The sequence below is a fragment of the Schistocerca cancellata genome, chromosome 3 (assembly GCF_023864275.1).
Source record: "Schistocerca cancellata isolate TAMUIC-IGC-003103 chromosome 3, iqSchCanc2.1, whole genome shotgun sequence".
Lineage (NCBI taxonomy): Eukaryota > Metazoa > Arthropoda > Insecta > Orthoptera > Acrididae > Schistocerca > Schistocerca cancellata.
The window spans coordinates 552,116,824-552,141,251 of record NC_064628.1 but is presented as its reverse complement, the minus strand read 5'-3'; the positions used below and the strand labels follow the sequence as shown (position 1 = coordinate 552,141,251).

The window sequence follows — 24,428 nt, the reverse complement described above, 5'->3', positions numbered from 1 at the left end:
AATCAGGTAGGCTAGTAAGAAATGAGGAGATTCTCCACGGAATCGGATGAAACGAACCCATAGAGAACACTGGAACACTGACAATATGTGACAGGATGAGAAGACATTTGTCCAGACAACAGTGAACATGTTCCACGGTACTAGAGGGAGCTGTATAGAATAAAACTGTAGGGATAGACAGGGGTTGGAATACATCCAGCTGACTGAGGGCACAGGCTACTAAGTTGGAGAGGTTGACTCGGGAGAGGATTCGTTGTGGCACGCATAAAACTAGACAAGAAACTGATGACCTAACAAGAAAAGGGGCAACTGCGACAGAGGGTGTCAGCTACGTAACTCGTCGGTTCACGAGCTATAGTGGACGCTGGTCGCTGGATCCACCAGCGTGGTACGACTACCCACAAAGTCGCCACACCAGAATCATTTGCTGCAAGTAGGATCCCATGTGTAAAAAAAGATACTTGAAGTGTTTTCATTTTAAGGCTTACCCATTGTAGCTAACCTACGAACTCAATTTAGGGAAATACTGATCACGTGAAACTAGAAGGATCGGCCGGTGAACTGAGATTATTATGAACATTTAGCCACTGATCACATGAAAGCATGTACGAACAGATATGTTTCTTCACCAGGGCAGAAAGGAAGACTCAATACTACAAAGATTGATTAGGGAGTAAGGAGAAAGTCATGTAACTCATGCCTTCTTCATCATTTTATTAGCGGTATTGTATGTTTCAACACTGATAAGGAGTAAATTTAAGCCATGGAAGCAGACATATACTATTAATAGACACATACATTTATTAATATTGTAAGCACCATAATACATTTACAGAGGCATTGGTTTTTTTTGTTTTTTCTGGACAAGACATGTGCATGAACATTACGAAAAAGTTTGTTCGTTTTTTTAAAGGAGCACTTGCCATTTTTTTTTATTATTTAGGACTTTCGCTATTTCAGTGCTGCTAATAACTGTACCAAGACTCTACTTGCACGTTGACAAAAATATTACATTTTATTAAGGCCATACATATGAGTTTATCGTAACAAGCAACTGGAATTTGACGATGGGAATATTACGATGGGGTACAGAGTGAGAGTAAAAGTATAATACAAATTAGAAATTTATTACAGTTGTAGATTATGATTAATGAGCCCTTCATAAGTCAAACCGACTATCAATCAAATTTCAAATTTTGCAGTTTTAGGTGTATGGGTAATGTTTCGATGCCGAAAATGGCAAACTCTTGACCTTTTTATCGAAGAATTTGATGCTCTTCCCACTGAACATAAAGTTTTGTACAAAATTTTTTAGAAGACAAGGAAACATTCTAAATTGCTTACAGATTAATTTTTTTAAATGTGATGTGGATAGGTCTTATGAGTGACCAAGTGATTTTTAATATTTTAACATTAGCCCTGGGACCTACTTTAACCGTTCGGAAGAGAAAATCACACCAGTAACTAAATTCTTAGTAAATGAAATTCTAGAACCAGAAGAAAAAAATGTGACTACGCTACTAGAAGTAAATTTTTGCTTCAGCATCCACAACTGGTCTTCTCATTCTGGAGGTGAAGAGCATAATACGATTATCCACAGAAGTATAGTCTACGACTAAGAGAACCGGTCATTTGTAGTAAGCGAATGTTTGTGCATTCAACACAAAAGTATCGATTACCTTACTGACCAAGCTTAGTATGAGTTATATTGGATTAAACATTTCATCAAATAAACTGACATAACTTATTTTCAGCATCCAACAATCCCCTTACATCAGACTGTTCACAATTGATTCATATAGAATAAAATGTATCCAACCCGGTTATTACTGAATAGCGATGCATAACTCTCAGTAATGTTCATATATCTGAATTTTTCGTAAGCTGTCAGAATGATATTAATGTTGTTAGCTTCATTTAACGACGGATTAGTCGATTTGAGATATGGAAAAGTCAGATTATACTTTTAAGTTGTTGACTTTGTACATACCATGCGTCACGAAACAAAGCATTTGTTGAAATGTGACTTCCACTAGCAGGCTGCAAGTATCAAACTTATTACAGTCTCTCAATTCAATGAACAAAATGACGACAAAGTTGTCTACTCTTAAGACAGAACTTACTGAAGGCTGAGGCTAGTTTATACAGCGACTGCAAAGACAACGTTTACAACTCTTACGCTTGATGTTTGATCGACGTGGTACATGTGTAACCACATTTCTAGCCATGCCACCTTTACATAAGTAATTCTAAACACAAAATATTTATGTACTTATTAGGAAGACGGGATTTTCTGCCAATTACCACTGTCCCTGTAGACTTACATTTGTAATGATTCACACTCCTCTGAAGATGCACAAGAAAGACAGGACATCAAGCAGTGTTCGTGACGAGACACTAACAGCTTAAATGTGGGGCTCATACCTGCTATTCTTGTGAATTTCAGAACTGATAAAAGTTGCAAAAACATTTCTTACGTTTAAAAATGACCCGTATTTTAATTTAAATATAATTGCAGAATAATTTGGAAAGACACACACTGAGTATTTATAAACGTAGCAAACGCGTATTTTACTTTTCCGCCGTGTCAGAGATATGCGTGAGCCATTGATAAAGCACCCGTCAGCGGTCGATTTCAAATACCGAGAGTCTGACTGAAATAAGAGTTGGCTGAATTTCAGCACTCTGTATCGCTGAATTCCTTTAATTATGTATAATACGTCTTTTCTCCGAAACTAACTGTGATGTGCCATTATATTTTCAAGTGATATCACTCAAATCAACTGTCACAACGTATGCCAGTATGAAGTACAAGTCGGTCACGCCTGAAGAGAAACTGCTGCTTGGAGCTATATGACAGTCCGCATGCCCCGGTATTGTGTTCCTTCTCCAGGTATTTAAATGGATATATATAGCGTTCCATTTATATTTTTGCCTGATTACTTTCATATGATTGTCTCTGAAACGTAACTCAGCAACACATTACATTTAGTGTGAGCCAGGGTCTTAACTTGATCAAGATACATACATGTTAAAACCAACTTGCCATTTCAGTTAGGTGCAATTCTTCATGGAAATATTAAAGCAGCAGTAACTAACGTATTATTTTTCTAAACGTACACATTCATATATGACACATCTGTAAGTAATCAGCGCTTTCTCTTACTAGCAGCGCACCATTTCCAATAAAAAGCATATTAAATACTGGAGAGAAAGTCATTGGCATAGGAGGCAGGAAGAGACACTTGATATCAGGAACATAACACAGCCTTCACCGTTATTCAGTTGCTAATGCCAGCATTCTAGCCTAGAGCTCATACACTAATCTTCAAAAAGTCGATACCACTATACCTAATACAGCATATAGTCATTTTAGACACACAGAGAAAACTCAGTACAAGCGTTGGAACAACCTGAGATGGACAACATGAACACTGTCAGACTGAGTGTGTGTCACATGCGTTTAGCATGAAAGCGAAGGATAATCATATAACTATATGAAACACTCGATCATGAAGGCGACGGAAGCGTAGAAACGAGAAGTAGAGTCGACATTGTGAAAATGGGATACTACTCTCGACAGCATTAACGATCACTCCATCGCTGGCTAACTAGTATGACACAGGATGTAGCTGTAGTGTGACGGCAAAATTAGCTGAATTTTTGTGTTGCTTCGTTCATCACTACCAGTTGTTCCACTTTGTCACAACACACTAAACCCTTTGGCCAATAATGGCTTGCTTAGTTGACCTAGTAGCTGTGTGACTAAACACTGTGACAAGACACATTTACTAAAGTCATTCCACTGTAAACAGCATCTCTTAAAGTCAGCTAGTAATTGTCACGCGTAACTCAGGACCCGAAAGTCACAGTACAGGGCTAAACCAAACACACAGTGCCATAATTTATTACAGTTTGCTGAACTAGAGCAACATCGTGCTCAAGTTTATCGCTGGTGACAATGATGATGAGTGCGGGTGCAGCTAGGTTTGCAACTGTTCACTGCACGGCAGAGTCATTTCCCTTGCTGCACATGTCTGGCGCAACTGCAACTGCACTCGCTGTTGCTGCACCGATAGTCGCCAAACGTACCGCTGCCATCTGCTGCCAATGTGCTGATGCCGTAGGTGGAATATGTGATGTCACGCAGGTTCAAGTAGCTCTGAAATAGAAGAAAAATATTTTGTTAGAAAAGTATCTATTTGTAACCATACAATACGTCCCGTAGTTTTTATCGTTGAAAAGAAAGGACAAGGGCAGGAAACAGGTAATTCACAATACATCCAAAACAAGCACATATATCGAGGTGTGGTATTTCTGAAGTTCTAAGGAGCGTGAGTGGCTGGCATTAAGTAATTAATATTTACCCGCCATTGCTGGTGCTGGGTATGAATCATGCCCACAATCGCAGGTTGTACACTATCTCGTTAGAAACAACCCTACGTAATGTGGAACGAACTACTAGATGAAAGGAGGTGGGGTGTTATAACTGCGACCAGAACGGTCGCGGGGTTGCCAACAACGAAGCGAGGCGGGACCAAACGCGAGCGGGCCGCGAACAAACAACGGAATGGGAAAGGAGGGGCACGGACAATGACGGACGACCGAGCTAGACTTTCCGAACAACACACAAGAAGCAACAGCGCCACAAGCGACAACCTTACGAATCCACAACGTACACTCGTACACAGAAACAAAATAAAGCAAACACGTTGTCTGCAGGCGAGATGTCGACAGACTCACGCGAATATCAGACTGCCTTGCTGAGTTTTTTTTTTCTTTATTGAATTTCAATCCCCCCGAAAGGGGGCGGGCTGGCAGCAGTTTAGTATGCCGCTCTTCAGCCTACAGACTTTGTTTTAAAAAGATGAAGAGAATAAATAATAAAAACAGGCGATAAAATCGGAGACTTAAATAGTAACATGGCGAAAAAATCATGGAACTGAAAGCATAGAACAAAGGGATGATGATGCTAATAAAGTACATACGAAGCAGACAGGTAAAATAATAGACAGACAATTAAAAACACGGCGACAGTCTGGTTTCTGTTCGCAAAAGACATAAAATTCACACCCAGCGACAGTACGGTTTCTGTTCGCAACAGTAGAAAGACGAACAACACTGAACATTCACTGAAAGACTGCACTAAAAAGCTGGCAAATGTGACATACCACAGCCGAGAGCAGGTACGGGGAAACTGGACAGAAGATGGGAAAATTAAAAAGAGGGGTGGAAGGAGTGGAAAAGCGAAGGGGGAGAGGGGTGAAAGGAGCCAATGGAGGATGGGGACCCATAAGAAGGGTGGGGGGGTGCTGGGCAGACGCGACAGGGAGTGGGGAAGGTAGAGGAGGGGAATACTAAAGGACTCGGTGGGGGGGGGGGAGAAGGGAGGTATGGAGAGGTTTGGCGGGGAGAAAACAGGATGGAAGGGAGGGGAAGAGGGAGCCTAGGAAAAGGACCGAGGAAAGGAGTGGGGGGGAGGATCAGAGTTGATAGGAGGGATAGATGGAGGGAGAGAGGGCATCATCCAGGAGGGGGAGTTGATGGAAGCAACCTTGGGAAAGAAGGGGAAGGGTGTAGAGATGGAGAGTAGGGGGGACACAACAGTGAAGGCGTGGCAGGGGGTGGGGATGGGAGAGGAGAGGAGCAACCAGGAGGTGAGGGGGATCAAGGCGGCGGGAGGTGTAGAGTATGCGGATATGTTCGAGGAATAGGAGCAGATGGGGGAAAGGAATGAGGTCATAGATGATCCGTGTGGGGGACAGGAGGCGTATATGGAAGGCGAGGCGGAGTGCATGACGCTCAAGGATGTGGAGGGACTTATAGAAGTTGGGGGGGGGGGGCAGAGATCCAAGCGGACTGGCATAACAGAGGATGGGACGGATTAAGGATTTGTAGGTGTGGAGGATGGTAGAGCGGTGCAACCCCCAAGTCCGGCCAGAGAGGAGTTTGAGGAGTCGGAGGCAGTTGTGGGCTTTGGATTGGATGGAGCGGAGATGAGGGATCCAGGTGAAGTGACGGTCAATGGTGACGCCAAGGTAGGTGAGGGTGGAGGAGAGGCGGACAGGTCGGGCGCAGACAGTAAGGGAGAAATCCAGGAGCCGGAAGGAGCGAGGGGTACGACCTACGATGATTGCCTGGGTGACTTGCTGAGCGAGAGGCAAGAGCTTAAATACAGGATGGGGTACGTCGCTACTTGCTGGTGGGACCACGTGCTCCACCGTGGCGTCCTCACGTTATACGCGGGCCAGGAACGCGCGGCCACGGCTTACGGCGCGACGGCTGCAGAGACTTCTAGTGGTAGTCGAGGTCCGTGTTGTCTGGCGCGGATTCTAAACCCGCGTCGCTCGATACCAGATGGGGAGTTTTGTGTTGTCGGTACAGAAGCAGTAACGGCTGAATGGGTCGAACGAGGTCTACTCACTGTATGTCGCCTGGGTAACAAATCCCTGATGTACATTTCAACCCTTATGTAGCTACCCAAGTCGTCTGTCGCAGGATCAATCACGGCTGAAGACCTCATGTACTGAGTGACAGGGACGGTCGAGTATTGCCCGTGGTTGCTGTAAAAAAAATGGAATGAGATCAGCGGAAGAAATCACTAGTGAGTTACGAAGTGCTACCAGCAATCTAGCTACTACAAAGATTCTACATAGACAGCTAAAAAGAATGGGATACAACGGTTGTGCCGATTCTCATAAGTCACACTCTTCTGTAGTCAATATTGAGAGATGGCTGAAGCGGTTTTAAAGTACGCCGACAGTAGATAGTGGATGACTCGAATCAACTGACTTGGAGTGACAAATCACAGTATATTCTGAGGCAATTCGATGGATTGGTTTGGGTTTGATGAATGCCTGGAGAACCATGTGTAGTGCCAACAGTGAGGTATGGTGTAGGCAGTGTTACACTGTGAGGATGTTTGTCTTGGTTAAGATGTAGTCGCCTTATTTCGTTTAAGAGGACGCTAATTGTAGAAGGACATGAATACATTTGGCAGCATTGTGTACTGCGTGCAATAGCTGAACAGTTCTTAATTAATGAATGTCTTTATCATCATTACAACGCGACCAGTCATAAAGCAGTATCTGTGATGCAATGGTATGTGTACAATAACGTTCCTGAAGCGTATTTGCCTACCCATGGTTGCAAACTGAACCCAATCGATGGGATGACTTGAGACGTCGACTTCATTCCTGATTGCAGCGTGCAACATCTTGATTCCGGTCTTGAGGAAAAATGGTCTGCCGCTCCTCCACAGACACTCAGACACGTAACTGAAATTGTTCCCAGCAGTCATAACAGAGGCGAATGGTGGAAAAATCTCCACTAATAGGTTTCCAGGTACTTCTGATGAGATAGAGTACGTACTTGCAGTGACAATTTCTGAGTGTCTTTCCCTTCCCATTGGTACATTTATCGGTCGTTTGCTGCAGCACAGAAGTTCTGGATCCGTTTAGGCTGCCTTTGTTCTTTTTAAAACTACTGTTAAGCACATAAATTTCGGTGGGTCCCCTGAACAGATGGGCGTGATAGCTCGTCTCCACAGGGAGAAGTTCCGCGTAGGTGAACTTTATTTCCTGTTCAGTCTTACAGCGCGTGCTCCGCCACCACTGAAGTCTTCACCTGTAAACACCGTTTACGTTCTACTGGATATTGTAGTAAGAGAAAGTAAAAGTGTAACAGGACATAGAGAATGCTCCACTGTACAATTTGAGGTACGGAACCTGCGCTCGGAGAAGCAATCTTAAGGAGATATGGAAGTAAACTTGTCTACCGCTTTGCCTAGCACTACGGTATTCCAGCTTTTGTACAACTAACATGGGTAAAGATTTACACGCACTGTGCTGTTTATTTAAATGTGCATTCTTTATTTCCTGCAAGGAAACAAGGAGGACGAGTCTGATTACTAGGATGTCATGATGCTGGTTCTGTTTACTTTACTTGTCCGTAAGGTAGGTCTGTTGTATCGTACTTATGTTGCTCCATGATAGAATGTGCTATGAATCAACGACAGGCCCATTTATTACTAAGTGCTATTCAGAGACGTAAAATGTAATACGATGAAGCAGTACCGGTACGGTTTCGCAGAGCTCACTGACATGCACCTTGTGTTTGGTAATGTACGATGCAATGCTCTCGCTGCTGAAAGGATATACGTGGGACGATTTTCTAACAGGTATCATCTGTCACGACGTGTGTTTATTTCTCTAGATCGACGAATGCGGGAGACTTGTTCACTGGAAGGAAGCAACGAGTGACCTTCACGAATAACAGTTACACCTATATCTCCCACGAAGAGTCCGTACAGTGGTTGTGACTGAATTTGCACCTAAGGTCGCATTGTGTCAGTGATTCCTCCAACAATAGACTTATCGACCAGATTTTCTCCAAATCGTGCTGTTCTCTGACAAGGCCTCATTTGATCGTGATAGTATCTCGAACAGCAAGAATAGCCATGTGTGGGATGACGAATAGCCTCACGTTGTAGTAGAATCACACCATGAAGTTGGTTTTACTGTGAATATCTGGGCCGGCACTATAGGCGACAATCTCATTGGGTCATATCTTCTACCTGGACGTCTGAATGACCACCTGTACTTGAGATTCGTGCAAAGAGTTCTACCTGAGTTTCAGAACGTACCCTTGCCCGTTAGTGAGAGGACGTAGATACGACACGACGGTACACCGCCTCAAAATGGTTCAAATGGCTCTAAGCACTATGGGACTTAACATCTGAGGTCATCAGTCCCCTGGACTTAGAACTACTTAAAAATAACTAACCTAAGGACATCACACACATCCATGCACGAGGCAGGATTCGAACCTGCGACCGTAGCAAGACCGCAGTTACGGACTGAAGAGCCTAGAACAGCTCGGCCATACACCGCCTCACTTCAGCGTGGATGCCTGCAACGGGGAGTCTCAGTGCTGTATTTCCTTGTTGCCAGTATTGCAGCTGACTGTGATGTAATTCGAAACACTCCCGAGATATTTGTCAGCGTGCGTCAGATTCTTTCTCGTCAATATCATGCTTGCATTGAGGTTGATGGCAGTCAATTTCAGCACATTATGTAATTTGTTCATTGTGTGAATGATGGTATTAGCAGTTAACCGTAACTGATGTAAATAAAAAAGGGCGGAGCAATGTGATTTTATTCCTGTTATACCCTTAAGGTGATTACTCTGGCGATAATTTCATTACGAAATTGTAGCAAGTCGGTAATTTGCTGTTTTAGCATGGGATGTATCCCAAAATCTTACTTCCCACGTGGTAAATTGGTTTTATGTACACTCCTGGAAAATGAAATAAGAACACCTTGAATTCATTGTCCCAGGAAGGGGAAACTTTATTGACACATTCCTGGGGTCAGATACATCACATGATCACACTGACAGAACTACAGGCACATAGACACAGGCAACAGAGCATGCACAATGTCGGCACTAGTACAGTGTATATCCACCTTTCGCAGCAATGCAGGCTGCTATTCTCCCATGGAGACGATCGTAGAGATGCTGGATGTAGTCCTGTGGAACGGCTTGCCATGCCATTTCCACCTGGCGCCTCAGTTGGACCAGCGTTCGTGCTGGACGTGCAGACCGCGTGAGACGACGCTTCATCCAGTCCCAAACATGCTCAATGGGCGACAGATCCGGAGATCTTGCTGGCCAGGGTAGTTGACTTACACCTTCTAGAGCACGTTGGGTGGCACGGGATACATGCGGACGTGCATTGTCCTGTTGGAACAGCAAGTTCCCTTGCCGGTCTAGGAATGGTAGAACGATGGGTTCGATGACGGTTTGGATGTACCGTGCACTATTCAGTGTCCCCTCGACGATCACCAGTGGTGTACGGCCAGTGTAGGAGATCGCTCCCCACACCATGATGCCGGGTGTTGGCCCTGTGTGCCTCGGTCGTATGCAGTCCTGATTGTGGCGCTCACCTGCACGGCGCCAAACACGCATACGACCATCATTGGCACCAAGGCAGAAGCGACTCTCATCGCTGAAGACGACACGTCTCCATTCGTCCCTTCATTCACGCCTGTCGCGACACCACTGGAGGCGGGCTGCACGATGTTGGGGCGTGAGCGGAAGACGGCCTAACGGTGTGCGGGACCGTAGCCCAGCTTCATGGAGACGGTTGCGAATGGTCCTCCCCGATACCCCAGGAGCAACAGTGTCCCTAATTTGCTGGGAAGTGGCGGTGCGGTCCCCTACGGCACTGCGTAGGATCCTACGGTCTTGGCGTGCATCCGTGCGTCGCTGCGGTCCGGTCCCAGGTCGACGGGCACGTGCACCTTCCGCCGACCACTGGCGACAACATCGATGTACTGTGGAGACCTCACGCCCCACGTGTTGAGCAATTCGGCGGTACGTCCACCCGGCCTCCCGCATGCCCACTATACGCCCTCGCTCTAAGTCCGTCAACTGCACATACGGTTCACGTCCACGCTGTCGCGGCATGCTACCAGTGTTAAAGACTGCGATGGAGCTCCGTATGCCACGGCAAACTGGCTGACACTGACGGCGGCGGTGCACAAATGCCGCGCAGCTAGCGCCATTCGACGGCCAACACCGCGGTTCCTGGTGTGTCCGCTGTGCCGTGCGTGTGATCATTGCTTGTACAGCCCTCTCGCAGTGTCCGGAGCAAGTATGGTGGGTCTGACACACCGGTGTCAATGTGTTCTTTTTTCCATTTCCAGGAGTGTAGATGTCTCCAGTGACTTGCTTAACAGGCACTGGAATTTACTGGCGATATTAGAGCCATATTTACAATTGTTATTAAACTATTACAATAAAGAGCATCAGGTTTTAAAAATGCCCTCTACAACATGATAAAACTAAAGGAAACACGCAAAAATAAAAAAGACATGTAAGACACGTTTTAAAAGCTAGGTTCGTTTCTTTTTTAAGAACGTTAAACTGTGAGAATGATTAAATAAATGGAATACGATAAAAATCATTCCAAAGGCCCCCTTCTCTTAAATATTTATTTAATTCATGTCGAATCTTCAATTCCCACAGTCAAATGGAAGTAGATAAAAAATGGGCTTCTCATATTTTGAAATCGGTCTGGCATTGAACAAAAGTTTAAAGCCAAGTTTCTGTTGAAAAGGTTTTTTTGTGAATTTCTATAACGACTAAGAAATAAGAAAACTTGGTGTGTGTTTGAAGACTATATATGGAGATAACGGGTTCATCAATTAAATCACAATAAAGAAAGAAGACGTAAAGTGCAGAAAATAATGTTTTGTAAGTAATATAACAATTTTGAAGAAATACCAATTTAATCATGTAAAGAACATGCTGGTAATGGAAGTGGCCTTAAAGAAATGAATATTTTAACGTGATTATATAAAAATGTACTTTATAAAAAGAATTTTATTTATGGTCTAGGGAATGATTTTTATTTCGTTTCACGTTAAGTGTATGTGTGTCACTGAGACGTAGTGTACCTGTATTTTCGTGAATGGGTACGCATTGTTATGTTTGGCTCCTAGTTGTGTACCACATTATTGTTTCGAAACAGAAACACCGTTGACCACACTTCAGGAACAATGAACTGGATATACATTTATATGTAAACTAGGGTACTTCCAGAATTGTTAAAACCTATCACGTTTGCCTGAATAAACATTTTAATTGGGAGAAATCTGTACTTTGGAGAGTAGAGTTCGAATTTAAAAATGGTTCAAATGGCTCTGAGCACTATGGGACTTAACATCTGAGGTCATCAGTCTGCTAGAATTAGAACTACTTAAACCTAACTATCCTAAGGACATCACACACATCTATGCCCTAGGCAGGATTCGAACCTGCGACCGTAGCAGCAGCGCGTTTCCGGACTGAAGCGCCTAGAACCGCTCGGACACAACAGCCGGCTCTTTCGAATTTAGTTCTGATTTGTTGGACTATTAAAAGCAGGCTACCTAGCAGGAACTGAGTTATCATAGGTGCTATGAGACTATTTCAAAGATCTGACAATCTGTTATCTTTAAATCGAATTATTGGGAGAAGCAAATAATAGTGTTCCGGATTTTTTGGCAGTATTAACGGAGGAGGAAGAGGCCTACAGTTGCTTCCAACAGGATGGAGCAACTGCTCATACAGTCTGTTGAACCTTGGAGAAAATTTACACGATCTTCACACCTGACAAGAGTTGATAGCAGGGTTCAGTCTTGTCGTGGCCATAGTTGGCCACCCAGGTCACCTGATCTACCACTGTGTGATTACTTTGTGTGAGGAGCCCCAAGTCTAAGGTGCATCACAACAATCCCCATAGTCTTGAATAACTGTAACAGAGCATTTCGGATGAGACTGCAGTAATTACAGCAGTCCAGTTTCGGTCCGCTTCACAAGTTGCTGACTAGGGCCCGAAATTTCCAAGCGATGACTGCTGGTCACTTTCACCATTGCTATAGTCAGTGCTGAATTTCCTATCCGCTGCTGTGCTTGTTTGTACCCTGGAAGTCTGTCCTCCGGACACTTTTATTTGCCCCATCCTGTATGTTGCTGTAACATTTGAGATACTGCTTCATTGATGAAAGAGAAAACTGGTACCATTCAGAGGTTTTTCCTATTTTCTCTTTTTCGGCGTAGAACAAATTGTTTTGCAGCTGTTATTCTAAATTAGATGATTTTAAAGTTACACTGCTGCATTTACAGATGCAACTGCTACAATTTACACGAACATAGTGTATCTCATTTTCCACATACAATAATTATTAGAATGACCGTGGCTTTTAGAAAAATGAAAACGTTCCTAAAGCTAAAGAAAAATACAATGATGAATACAGAATTCCACTGTTTTGTTACAGAAAATATATACTGGCTGCCTTGAAATTTTTGGCCCAGTTATTAACGATCATTAATAGACTGATAATGTAAGTCACATCTAGAATCAGTGGACTCACATAAATAGCTGGGTGTTACAGTTTGGAAATCATCACATTGGTTCAGTTCTTGGTTAGATGAGTGGGTGACTTCGGTTCAGTTGCGGGCTACCGGGAAAATTCAGTCTACAAAGGAGGTTTCTTACTAATACTAGTATCTCACATTGTACAATTTTCCTGAAGAATGAGTGAGAAGTGCAAAATAGAAGTGACAAGGGATACTGAGTGTATGGGAAGAAGGGCGGCACAAATGGTCCCAGGTTTACGAATGTAAGACTCCCGGGTTTCCAGCAGAGTGAGTTCGCCAAAATGGTGCGTTTCGATGCGTATCACTCCCATAATTCTCAGGCAAAGTATCGGGAAGACGTTCCAACGCAGTACGGTCACCTATTCCGGAACAATTGGGATGCAAAAAGCAAGATGCCAAGTTAGGTCGCCCCGTGTACACGAAAACCTTGCACGTAGCCCAACACAACACTGTTCAAAAGACTCTTGCTCAAAGGTTCAAAATGGTTCAAATGGCTCTGAGCACTATGGGACTCAACATCTGTGCTTGCTCAAAGGGCTCGGACCATAAGAGACAAGGAAAGAGGGACAGTCAAACTGCCCGAGCGTATAAATCCAAGACGGGATTCAGTGACTCAAAAATTACGAGGGCGTTACATGCAACATGCAGCTCCGAAACAACTCAGGAATAGGACAAGCGACGGACTTTTCTGCCATGTGTGAGATCGCCATCCCAAAAGATCGCAAGGAACCTTCAGAAATATGAAGTCTTCCGACCACCAAATGAGTTTAAAGTTCTAGTACGTTTAGCTTAGTATCCAGTGTGACTGAGTTCAGCAGCGGTGCCCGGAGAATGGCAAGTACATTCGCCGGCTGTCGCTGAGCTCAGCTCGGACGACAGTTGTACGTTTGATCTAGCATGGACGAGAGTGCGGCATAGGACCAGTGGCTTGTGGGACATAGTAATAAAGGGGCTGTCTAAATTGGCACAAATGATGACCGCGCAGATAGAGATGGTAAGCACCAACTAAGTTATTCTTGGGAACCATTACTGATCACAATATGCTGTGGCCGCTCTCAGGCGAGAGAAATCATTACGGCACGCGAGGTAGAATCTGAACGAACTCGCCAGACATGACAGCTGCGCTACAGAGCCTGCGTAAGGATAAATAAATTGTCGGCTCGACACTTCGCCAGACGTTCATGGAAATGACTCTCATCGAAACGTTGCAAAGTTTTGATGAACTCACTCAGCTACAAACCCATTAGATTCACAAAAGTTCAATTCCTCGAGAAAACACAGAAGAGCGTCAAGAGAAATGTTGAAAAATCTGAATCTCGAGTATGGATACTAATTATCTCACTAAAACCTGCTTAAAAAGTTTCAAGAACCAGTATTAAGTGAAGAACCTAGATACATTGTTCTGTCCCCTACACATTACCCAAGTAGATTTAGTTTTAACACACACAGACATGCGTAAACATTCTTCCCGCACTCCGCACGCCACAGGAAAGGGAAAAAATCTTAACTTGTGAGACCATTCTAAGTGTCATCTGCCATGTTCTCAACGTGGTGTGCAGATGTAGACTACAGGGAGGGAGAGAGCTGATAAGCGTCAAGTAGCACTAATTAGTGCTAGTATTCTACGAATGAGATGCGGTGGTGGCAAAGACGTACACCGCGTGGCAGCAGGTGACTCGTTAATCAAGCAGACATATCAAACGACCGCACTATGGCCATCGATCCGGAAGCGTATCTGCGGAAAGGGCGAAATAAACGAGGACATTGGCTTCTGAGCCCCGCCGGTGCACTTGGCTCTCCGAGAAATTAGTACGTCACTAATTGGTACACTTCGTTACCCAAGGACACAAAGAGCTTATGCGGGTCATTCAAGGGTCGAAGACTCCGCGCTCTAATTAGATAGCGTTCTATGACGCTTCATGTTATCTTGTAGTGCCTTTTCGTAGCTACATACTCTGGAGTAACACAGGGCTTGAGAAAGAAATGGAAGTACCAAAAATATAACAGCGTACCATGCCCAGTAAGCTGCAGCAGATCTGTTGGCATTCGAAACAACTTCCAGTCGTCCTTCAAATTAATGACAAGTTCAGGTAACTGTAATGGAGGTGGATGGTGGTCAAGCAATCTCTTCTCCAAATTAGACTACAAAGCATCAATAATGTTTAAATCTGGTAACTGTGGTCACCAGGGGAGAAGCGATATTTCATCATCGTGCTCCCAAGACCTGCCCCGAAACACACGAGTTATGTAAACAGCCTTATCTTTTTGGAACACAGTATCACCGCTGGGGAACAAATTTTGCAGCGTGGGATAAACCTGATTAGCCGAAATGGTCACATAATCTTTTACAGTAATGCGACCTTACAGAGTGACCCTCAGCTCCATGGACTACCACGATATGGCTACCCAGTCATCACCGAACCCTCATCATGTTTCACTGTTGTGACGTTAACTGGACTAGAAGCTGGGAACAGTGTGAAACAAGATTCATCCGACCAAACGACAATCTTCCACTGCTCTATAGTCAGTGTTTTATGGCTTTGACACCACCCTTGCATCACTGATGACTGCTTTTGGAATTCCTGCTTGCCCTACAAATGCCTGCTAATTGAGTTCCCTTTGTGTTGTTTTGCTCCTGACAGGGTTCGACAGTGCGACATTCAGTAACGGCTTGTTCTCCACTGAAAAAGGCCGCTAATAAATATGGAATAATTTTCATGACGTTACATTGATTTTGCTCAAAAACGGAAACTGATTCTGTTGGTAATTAATTTATAACAATACGTAAGTCTACAGTTTGATTATGCAAAGAAGCGTTATTTTATGTAACACAAGCTAATTATCCGGGGTTGCCTGGACATGTATTTCCTATTAGTCCATCTCGTTCTTCCCCCTCTCTCTATCCATCTCCTTCTTCCCCTCCCTCTGTCTATCTCCTCTCCCCTTTCTGTGACCACCTCCCACAACGCACCACACCATTTCCTCCTGTCTCTCTCTCCTTCGATGTGCTCCTCTACCCTGTCCACCTGCTTCCCCCCCCCCCTCCCCCCTATGTCCATCTTCCCACTTCCTGTCCATTTCCATTTGCTGCTTCCCTCTATCTCATCCTCGCCTACTAGGTCAATTTTCTCCTGCCCCTCTACCTCCTCCTCACCCTCCCTATCTCCTCCACCTCTCCTCTTGCTCCCTCTCCATTTCCTCCCTTTCCACTTTCTCTGTCCATTTTGACCCCAAAGTGTTCCATTCCAGGTAGTAAGTAATAAGCATATTAAATTTCGTTGAACCGGTCCTGACGTTTTAGAGGACCTTTCAACTGGGGCCAGTACCTCCATACGCACTTGTCACATACATTTATTGTATATTTAACAGATTTCATTCTTATTTGCAAACATACCTTATCTCAATCTCTAGCGAATTTCTCCCTGCGGTTTTGTTTTCACGCAGCTCATTGTGTATGGCGTAATATTTGCTGAACTATGTATACAATGATATAATTTTTACATGCTCTTCGAGGGGTATACGTGGATACTGTCCGTGAAATGTGTTGCGAATAGAGCTGGTAATAAGGAATGAATAAATTAAAACGTCATGCCTGATCAGGTTATTTTACTGCATAAACAAGGAAAAAGTAGTTAACAATGAACTTTTTTCCCTTTCTTTGTCGGGGGGTGGGCGGGGGGAGGGGGCTGAGCGTGAAAATTATGTGTAAAGATTTTAGCAGGTCACTAAGTGCTCTTATTTTCACATATTGGATGAATATAGTCTGCCTATTTGTGCGTTGTGAGCTACGCTTCTCTTTCTCCCCAACACCAAACCCTTTGAAAGGTAGCTTGTCCTTACTCCCATAATGTTTCTTTGCATACGACAAATGATAAGTGCACCAGCGTTTGTTGGAATTGACCCAGTGGTTTAGGAGGAGATGTGGAACTTACATGTATGCATAAATCCATATTTATAACATGTATGAATAAACTCTTTTAACGTGAATTAATTTTCAAAGTTATTGCTATCATCCACAACAAACACAATGAACCAGTACATAAAATGTTAAAAATGTTGTTTATGTAGTGTCTTGCTGTCAATTAATGGAGATGTAAATGAGATTATATAATTCTCAATATATGTCGAGAATCTGGTTGGGCCTTATGCTGGATGTGACATATCTCGTAAGGTCCCGCCAAGTGAACAAGAACCGGCGCTTGAAGATTGTATCGAAGGTGTATCAGACCTATGTTATGGACTATTTGACATGTGTAAGGAAATTAGCCTATCAGTATGCCACCAGCCATCAAATAAAAATTCCATATGGTTAGAATGAAAATTAAATGCATCAAATGAGTGGCTATCAGGTTTTATGAAGTGCTGAAAATCATCGCCTATGTGCGCCATATGTAACACACAACATGCACATAAAATTGAATAACCTTTCCGGTGTTTATGATAAACTGAAATTCTAGTATCAAGACGTCTATATGGATGGATGAAATGTTGTGACAACAGCATAAAAAAATGAAAGATTATTGCAACAAAAGGCACTAAACTGGTTAGAGCTGCCATTTCTGGAGAGAAAGGCACATCAGTGACATTGGCTCTTACTATTTGTGCAAGGTACCCTCTACTGCTTCAGTTTTACACTATGCGCAACGGATTTATATGTAGGACCTTTGTATAAATGCCCTAACTTGAAAGCTATGTCAATTCTGCTTGGATTGACATTCATACATTTAGTAAAATTATTTAATAAAATTTCTTTCTTTTACTGATAATAAAACAAAATAATGAAAGGTTTGTCTATTCTTATACATAGAATGTTCCGACTCTGAATTTTTTTAGAACAATTTGGTTTATTCATTAACCATTTAAGATTATTATAAGAACAAAAAACTCACTTCTTGAAACAATTATTAAGGCGGCTGGTCTTTACACAGCATGAAATTTGCATCAGATTCCACGATGTAATTTACACTGATCTGACTTTCCTATTAACAATGTAAAATTTAACGCATCTGACTTTGTATCTTCATTTACCGTTAACGCGTCTAACTTTTTACTACAACTATGGTCTCCTACGGACTGCTATCTCTTATTACCACAAGTGCCCCCTTTTGGATCGGAAGAAAAGGATAGTCCACAACTGTATCCATTAATCAATATGCACCCACAATTAAAGCACCAACATATGCACAGGAGAAACGTAAGAATCGAGCCGTTAGCAGCTCCGATATTCACCATAAAGTAACTCTACTCAAAATTATTCTACCGAAAACCAAAATTATTACATATAACTTCTCCACATACTTGATCATTCACTTTAATAGCCACTATTGTACTGCTGCCTACTCCCTACACAGATTCACCCACTGAAATATGAAAACGCTTCCAAAATTACACTTACAAAATACACACATTCAAGATGAACTACTTACTTTGTTGCAGCCAAATTTCATGTCTACGTTATCAGTTTAATATTCTCTTTCCTCGCTTTGCTATTTTAATTATTGAGGAAATCTCTCCACGTGACCCTACATTCCAAGAAATATGAATAAGCAAGCATTATCTTCACTTGGTTTGCTAAAATTCGATACACGCTTTCACACGAGATACCACTCGTCCTTAACAAAGGATCCACGTTACTAAATCTTTCAAAGTTGCATTGAAAATTTATAACAGTAATTAATTTCACACGCATATTTCGTGTAATAGCACACTTCCTACTTACATGCTATACGTCCCTAGCACTTGTGTCCGTTCTTGATCAGCCCCGCGTGGTGGGTGCCAGGTGTAAAACTAAATAAATTGCCACCCGCACTTAAATATTTCATTTTTCCTAAAGAACTTGCTTGCTCAAACAAATTAGATTAAATTATTCACCGCTAAATTGTTATAAAACCCCAAAGTTGCAAATTACTATCACAAATGAAAGCAACAATTTTACAGCACCTACTACTGAACATTACCTACCTAAGTAAATTTCGTTCCCCCAAAATATTAATATTACTTTACGCCTAGCTGCAAGAAAAGGTTGTTCACCTAATGTGAAACCATTCATCATAAACATATCACATTTACCACTCGTAAATCGAGCATGGCCCGACCCATCTCAGAATAGCGTCCTCTCTCGTCCAAGTCTTCAGCAGCAGTCCACGACTCGGACCCACGCTACCGTTCTGCTCGCCTGAACGCGCGAGGGGGAGGGGGGGGTCTCAGCCAGTCATCAGCTCAGAATTTCCCCAGTTTAAAGTTGCCGGTCAAACCTCTCCTCTACACAATGGGAAAGATCTCGCGCTTTTCCTCCCAAAGACTGAAACGTAAGTTTTGCAGACTATCCAACCATCCTACAGTGGGCATTCTTAACTTATTCAATCAATAAAAACATTTAGATTCAACTGGTCATTCTTTTATAACTTGGTGTTGGTCTGCAGACACCGACAGTAAGTCTGTGCTAAGTAAATTAAATGATATAATTGGAGGAGAAACAGCATTGGTCGTATTTTATTGTTTTATTATCAGCAAAATCGATTTTCGGTCACTTAGTGACCAACCTCAGTGCTTTAATACACAATTAAAATTGGTAGGCACTGGTATCAATCAGCTTAGAGCGATCACATAAACTGAGCTTGTTGATACCAGTGCCTACCAATTTTAATTGTATATTACAGCACTGAGTTTGCGGATAATAAAACAAAAAAATACGACCAATGCTGTTTCTCCTCCCAATTATATCCATTATCTGGTCGTGGTGCACAGAACACTCCATGCAGTCGCCAATCAACAAATTAAATGATAGTATTACGATCAAAAAATGATATTATTTCGATCAAACTCGTGTTCTCAGAAGAACATGATGATCAGTAGTATTAAGTATTGTTACATTGTTAGAAATATAAATGAGAGTTGCCATTGCCAAAGACAATGGACACCTCTCACTTGTGCAAGTGGTAATTCGGTGCCACGATTTTAGTATTTCCCTGGAATAACTTTAAAGAGCGCTTCGTAGATGAGTAATTAGAAAGTAGTGTTTCTCGTAATAAATTAAGTTCGAAACACTGGGTAAGCCTTGTATGACCAATGGGTAGGCAGCATCAAACAGTGGAATCCTTCTGAGAGTATCGACAGGAAGAGAGCCAAACTGCAGATTGTGCGGTATTATTACTGAGGGCAGTAGTGCACCAGATGTCATTCCACTTTGTGGTAAAGACACATTTGACGTAGATCCGCATATCCACAGCTGGAATCGTGAGAGGAATGGGGAGTAAGTATCTGCTCCTCTAGCCAAAGAGTCAGCCGTTTCATTCCCTGGGATGCCCACGTGACTTGGGACCCAGAAAAAGACAACTGAGCAGGCGGCGTGGCCAGGGACAGAGAGAAGGTCAAGGATAGCAGAGACCAAAGAGTAACGAGCGTAACATCGGTCGATAGCCTGGAGGCTGTACAAATTGAAACACTGGGGAAGGAGGCCTGTGAAAAAAAAATGGCGTGCTCTGTGAGTGACTAGACGCTCTGCTGTGAACACACTACATGATCACAGCAATAAATGGTGTTCTAAGCCAACAGGAGACGTGAAAGCGTATGCTTGTCTTAGAACCGCGAGTGTAGCAAATGATGGCATCTTGGAACTCTGCAAGGATGGCATATACAAGATGCTGGAAACTATGGGGCTCACAGAAATCTTAGAGCCCTGGAATGTGTCGCTTCTCATCTGTGGTCTAGGCACCATCCAAGGGGGGAAGGGTGTAGGAGGAAAAATACGGGGTGCATTTCAGTGAGTGTAGACAGAGTTCCTGTCACAGGAAAGTGAGATGCATTCCAGGCAGCAATTCCACCCATGTGTGGATGTCTTCTGCAAAGAGGACAGGCACACGGGATGGTCAGGGCATTAGCGAATGGCGATAATATAAGAAACTAGGAGTTGGATCCGTCATATTTGTATTCCCCTTTTATGAGAGGAGACTGTCAACAAGACTAGTGTGAAAGGCAATAGCCAGATGCACCTGACAATGGTAAACAGGGCCAAGTATTTGCAGAGTGGAAGGAGCTGCTGAGCCATAAACCTGTCTAGCATAATATAGTCTGGACAAAACCAGGGCATAGTAAAGATGGAGATGTGTGGGCCAGGAAGGTTGTGAATATGGGGCAGCCATGTCAGCTTTTTATCAAAAATAAGGCTAAGAAACGGGACTGGCTTGGAATGTATTATGGGTCAACGACAAAAATGCATAACCCGCGTTTTGGAGCGAGAAAAATGTGAGATGACCCACACAGAGGCCAGTCGGATGGCACCTCGGAGCCAGTGCTCAGCAGATGCTACCGAGTGGGAGCTGCACCAGATGCAAAAATCGTCGATGTACAACTCTGGGGTAACCACAGGACCAACAGAAGTTAAAAGTCCATGGATGGCTATAAGGAAGAGTGTGACACCTAATACAGAACCCTGTGGGATACCGTTCTCATGAATCCGAGGAGCGCTGAGTGTAGTGCCTGTTTGAACCAGGAAGAGCCGAGAGAGATAAAGTGGGTAAAAATTGGAATGGGGCCACAGAAGCCCCAGTCATGGAGGGCACCAGGCTGTGTTTTATGCCTTATCTAGGGCAAAGAATACGGGGACAAGATGCCAGTGGTTAGTAAAAGCCTTTCAGGTTACCGTAAAGGTGAGTAAATTGTTTGATGGAGAATACCCTTCCTGGAAGCCACACTGATACAGGGACAAAAGGCCCAGGGAGACGAGTATCAAAAATAATCTGAAGCTAACCATCATCTCGAACAGTTTACAAAGTACATCCGTTAGGCTAATAGGAAGGTAGCTATCGAGAGGCGTTAGGTTCTACCCACGCTTAAGGACGGGGATAGCTACAGTGTCCCGCCATTGCGCCAGGAAAGCACCTGCGAGCTAAATTCACTTGAAGACCATGAATAAATGTTGTCTCTGGGGAACGTCCAAGTGTTGGATCATCTCGTTGTGGATGGATTCTGGGCCTAAGGCCATGTCACATGAAGACGCTGGTGGCCCAGAAGGCTATGCAGCCTGGACCAAATCTGCAATGAAGCGGCATACGTCCCCATGAAGGAAATATAGCGCTCCCAGCATTGCCTTTTACTCTGCTCAGTAAAGTAACGAGCCTTAGCATGGAGAAGCTTAAAAGAGAGGAGGCTGGTCTGTGAAGGCTTTCGTTTAAAACGCTGCAGCCTCTGACAGCGGTACTGGGCAACGACTGCTACATCCTTGGTCCTCCACGGTAATGGTCGACGACGAAGGGGACTTGTGTGTAGGAGGACAGCAGTGCCAGCACTATGAAGAGTAGTGGAATGGACACCTTGTATGACCGTGTCAATGCAATTCGTGTCTGAGGTGTCGAACTGCACAACAGATGTATATAAAGGCCAGTTGGCTCCGTGGAATTCCCAATATGGGGGCCTGACTGCCTGGCGGCAGGAGGGGAACGATTGTCATCGAAAAGCGGTCACTTTCACAAAGATCATCATGGACGACCAATGTTGGGAAGGCACGAGAGGAGGGGAGGAAATCGTGAGGCCGATAGCAGTAAAGGTACCATAAGCAGCACTGAAGTGGGCAGGGGAACCATCATTGAGAAGGCACAAATCTAAGTCTGTAATAAATTGGTCAATTTGGAGTCCCATACCGTTGAGGTGTCCTACTTGGAGGGAGGCAGATATTGCAAAGGGTGACTGCTGGTTTGCACTCTAACCACTGTTGCTTCCACGTTAGTGCGAAGGGGGCCCAGTCAATAATAACATCAAAGTGAACCAAAGTGCAGACCCCGTCAAATGCTAATCCTGGGCCAGTACGGTTCCAAGAGTGAAACGTTGAAGAGTGGTCATTACAGAAGTGCATTTCTTGAATAGCAAGACAGAATGCAGAATAGGAGGACACGATGTTGTATTTCCAGTAGGTGAGAATAGTATCTATTGCAATTCCACTGGATGATCGTGTGGCGAGAGTTCATTTTAGACATAAAAAAGCCGAGAGGTCATGTCACTTGGTCAGTGGTCGTCCTTAAATAATAATTCACATTCAGCTTGTGTGTGAGGACATGGCATCTCCCGGGGCACCAGGGGGCCTTGTCTTGGGACTTCTTTTTCTCTTTCAGAGGTGGAGGAGGGCACAGCACAGAGGCTGAACAGGCATCTGCAAGATTCAGAATCGAAAGAGAGTGGGCAACCTTGGAGCACACAGATGGGGCACCTCATGGGGTCCTGTGGCGGAGGCTGGTGCCAAAGAAAGTGGCACTTCTTCAGCCAGGGAGGGGAAACAGCTCCCACAGCAGAGGTCGTGGGAACTGCAATGGAGGGGGAGGGGAGAGGGGACAGGACTGGGGTAAGGAAGAGGTAGGAGGGGAAAATGATGTAACAGAGGCAAAAGTTGAAGAAAGTGACACTGGATAGAGTCTCTCATATTTTTGACGAGCCTCAGCACAGGACTGGCAATGCAGGTACTTTTTCTCTTGGATTTTCTTTTCTCTCTTGTAAGCTGGACAATATGGCGAGCGAGGGGAGTGGCAGTCATGAAGACTGACACACACAGGTGGCAGAACACAGGGGCTTCCCTCATGGAGTGGATGTTCACAGTCACCACACAGAGCGTCCACCATACACTGGGAAGACATAGGTCCAAAATGCAAGCGCCTCAAGTACCTTATCGATAGTGGATGTGCGGCTTCACATCAGATCTGTAGCACATAACCTGGAGGTATCCCCCTCTAAAGTCAGAATGAAGGTACCAGTATCAGTGCTCTTGTGTTTGAAACCCTTCTGTGCACGTCAAACAAAATGAATGCCCCATAGCTCCAGATTAGCCCAGAGTTCCTCTTCAGTTTTCAGGATCAGGTTCTTATGAAAACTCAGTACCAGGACCATATACAGAGATTGGTGAGTGTTAATAGACACTGGGACATTGCCAAGACGATCAAAAGCACGAAGAGCTGCAGATTGGTTGTGACCTGACCACATCTTACTGAGACACTCCACTTCCCCAAACTTGTCCTCGATATTCTCCACAAACAAACAAAAAAAGGCTTTGTGGGAGTGAATGTGTCCCCATCTGTTCATGGGCTCTAAGCATGGGCGCCATGCAGCCACAGCAAGGACTGCCTGGCATGACAGCCATTGCTGGGAGTTCTGATGCTCCAGGAAAACAAGCAACCACTCCTTGGCATACATGGGGAGCGAACCTGTGTTGTCAAGGGGCTCAGCTGGGTTGGTACATAACAGCTCCACAACACGGACTGGCTACCTGTGCTGGTGACCTAACAGGGTGGAGGGGGCTGCAGCAGGGAAGGGAGAGGGTAAGGAAGGGGGAATGGGGGAGAGGAATCCACACTGTAGACTCTGAGGAGGGAGCACTTCCTCAAATGGCTCACACTAAAAGTAGAGGTCAAATCTCAAGTGGGGAAGTAAATGCCAAAAGGATGAAACAACAGGGAGAAGGAACAAAACTGCAAGCAATACAGGGAACCATGTGGACAGACATGTCGATATAATTAGGG

The 24,428-nt window shown here is 44.0% G+C and overlaps 1 long non-coding RNA gene across 1 annotated transcript in view; it reads right to left on the bottom strand.

The window, feature by feature from the left end:
• Positions 1-1,106: 1,106 nt before the first annotated feature.
• The window catches only part of LOC126176797 (uncharacterized), a 439,104-nt gene continuing 415,782 nt past the window's right edge, over positions 1,107-24,428 (bottom strand). The window contains exon 2 of the long non-coding RNA XR_007535660.1: positions 1,107-4,162. This is a non-coding gene — a long non-coding RNA (uncharacterized LOC126176797). The remainder of the gene's footprint in view (positions 4,163-24,428) is intronic.